Consider the following 2,709-nt stretch of genomic DNA (forward strand, 5'->3'; position numbering starts at 1 on the left):
GTTATAAAACTATAACTATAACTATATATATATATATAAAATTGCAAAAAGCATCTAAATCTGGAATATTTAAAAAACTAGTATCTTTTATGTATTGTCTTACTCTGCTTGATGGCAACAAGAAGGTGATGATTATTTACTTTCTTAACTTTTAGTCTTTCTCCCTAAAAATGACAATTGACATGAGGTAGGCTGAAAAACAACAAAAGTTCATTTTCTCCCCAATTAGAAGTGAAGAATATGCTCCACGTGCGGTAAATTTCAGCGCATAAGGCTAAGATGCCAACAATTAACGGGTGGTACGGTTAGCACGGCTGTTCTGGAGCAGCGGAAACGTAAAGATGGAAGCAGGCTGTGAATGTCCTGTGGCTGGGGCCAGGCCAACAGCTGGCTCGGAGGCCCCCACAGAACACCAGGAGGAGGCTTTGCTTCAGTGAATTTGTCACAGTGAGCGATCTGTCCCTGAGGTGGTCTAGGATTGAAACTCTGAAGTTTTTGTCAATTTAGAAGAATGGACGCATTTCTAAGCGACAGATTTGGGTAAATGAAGCTCACACAATTGATGTCTAAAATTGGGTGCCAATTTACTAAGTGTTAATGGGAAATACAATTTTTCCACTAACCAGGGAACTATAGTCCTATGACCGGTCCATTCTCCCTGCGTGGATAATTTAGTATAAGATATTAAATTATAACCTGAAACTTGTTGGTTGAATGTGAAATCAGAACAAAGGCAACTGGTTAAGCAATTTTTAATTGTTAATACATCTCAAGACACAGACAATTATATTGGCCTATGAACATCACTTCTTAAGTTTATATCTCTTTTTATTAGTCCCTTGTGATAAGTTTAACTGTTTAAGGTCCATCTGGCATTTTAAGAAAAGTCATAATCCTTCATGTATTGACTACAGGAGAATTTTACTTTAAACTTTTGCTCTTACTGGGTGTCATTTATAAAATAAAGTATAAATTAAATTTATAAGTACAGTTTTTAAAATGCGTCTGCAGGTAGCAATAAAAGTTACAAGTATTCTCAGGAGCAGGAGAATTTAACAAAATTGAGTCATACTAGATATAGGAAAGAATGATTTGTTATCCACCATTAAAAGTTGGGAAGAATTGTCCAGTTGTGGCCTAAAATATCACATATGAAGAAATGTTTGGGGGCGAGAATACTTTGTAATGCCTCTGTGTGACATAGATGAAATATTCATAGATGTTATCCATGTAGTTCTGCTTGGATTTTAGACCCCTACTTACCAGCAGCAAAGTAGGTATCCTGAAACCATGGTACCAAACTATGGTAGATCTACTGTGTAGGTGACATTAAACTTGGCCATGATTCATGTCTGAATTCTTTGGAAAGTCATATCTGATAGAAAGTTTCAAAATTTTTAGCCCACACTAATTTTAATTTTCCCTGATATATTTCACATTGTCTGGTGTTGGCAAAGGCCAATGAAGAAAGAAGAGTGAACTTAAGCGTTGCCTGTTTTCCATTCCCACATTCCCCATCCCCAGTGAACCCCCAGACTCTTGGGGTACAGTGTCCACTGAGGAGGCCTGAAGTCTGGATGTTCTTGACCATGACTGGCACATAGGCACACAGGTGTCACTTTGAATAGAGTTAAACCCAAAGGATAATTCAAAGGGTTTGTGTTACAAGTAAAATCGATATCTATTTCCTCCATTTACAAAAGAGTCCCACAGAAAGGTAAATATTGCATGATTTCTCTTGTATAAGAAACCAAAAATATAAATGAATCAAAGAGGATGAATAAAGGAATGACAACAAGGAGGCAGACTTTTTGGAGATGAGGAAAGGGATCAAAATAATGGGTAAAGGGAATAGAAGAATTAAAACTAATCAAGATTATACATTCAGTTTTCCCTGAAAATAAGACCTAGCTGGAAAATAATCAGCCTTGAAAACTAGAGAGCAAAAACGCCAGCCCCAATAGGCCTATTTTGGCTTTAGTGGCCATCATTGTTCTCTTGTTCTTTGGCTCCTCTCAAAGGCAGGTTTTTGATCAGTAGTTTTCAAGGCTGATTATTTCCAGCTAGTCTTGTTTTCAGGGAAAGAGGTATATACCGTGAACCCCTGAAACATTACTGGAAACCTCTGCAGTAGGTTCCAGTCTCCTGTCCAGTGTACGATGAAGGCCTGAGTGAGGCGGGGGGGCAGGGGAGACAGAACTAAGACAGACAGAAAGCAAGGTGTCAGGACAGCCAATGCCAGTGCAACCAACAAAGGCCCTGGCCAGTTCAAGCCACTTATTTTTATTGGTAATCAATTAGGCTACATGCAAGGGCAAAACTATGTACGAGGACACATAATCGTGTGGTTTCTATGGAAACTAATGTAAGCAAGGCTCATAAAAGACAAGACAAAGCATTCTCAAATTAGGAACAGAATAGACAAAATATATGGTTGTAATTAGAACATGGTCCTTCTACTTAGAAGGGTTTAATTGTGGGAATGGAATTTGGGTGTGAGTTACTCTGACCTTGGCACGAAGGCTTTGGCTAGACTCGTTTCTATAAATAAGCCAATTGTGGGGTTAACTCTTCACAGCCTGCATTGCGTACAGCCTGCTTTGGGCATAATCAATATTGTGGTCTCCTGGAGGTATATATAAATCTCACCAAATAAAAGTAACTTGTATATCACAAATATCAACAGAAGATACATAAAACAATAAAGTT

At 38.1% G+C, this 2,709-nt stretch overlaps 1 long non-coding RNA gene across 1 annotated transcript in view; it reads left to right on the forward strand.

Annotated features, from left to right (window-relative positions):
- LOC104847864 overlaps positions 1-731 on the forward strand; it is a 14,703-nt gene extending 13,972 nt beyond the window's left edge. Inside the window, exon 3 of the long non-coding RNA XR_776254.2 lies at positions 230-731. This is a non-coding gene — a long non-coding RNA (uncharacterized LOC104847864). The remainder of the gene's footprint in view (positions 1-229) is intronic.
- The last annotated feature ends 1,978 nt before the right edge of the window (positions 732-2,709 follow it).

Source organism: Fukomys damarensis, unplaced genomic scaffold (genome assembly GCF_012274545.1).
Source record: "Fukomys damarensis isolate Sample0158 unplaced genomic scaffold, DMR_v1.0_HiC HiC_scaffold_4, whole genome shotgun sequence".
In the NCBI taxonomy this organism is placed as follows: Eukaryota; Metazoa; Chordata; class Mammalia; order Rodentia; family Bathyergidae; genus Fukomys; species Fukomys damarensis.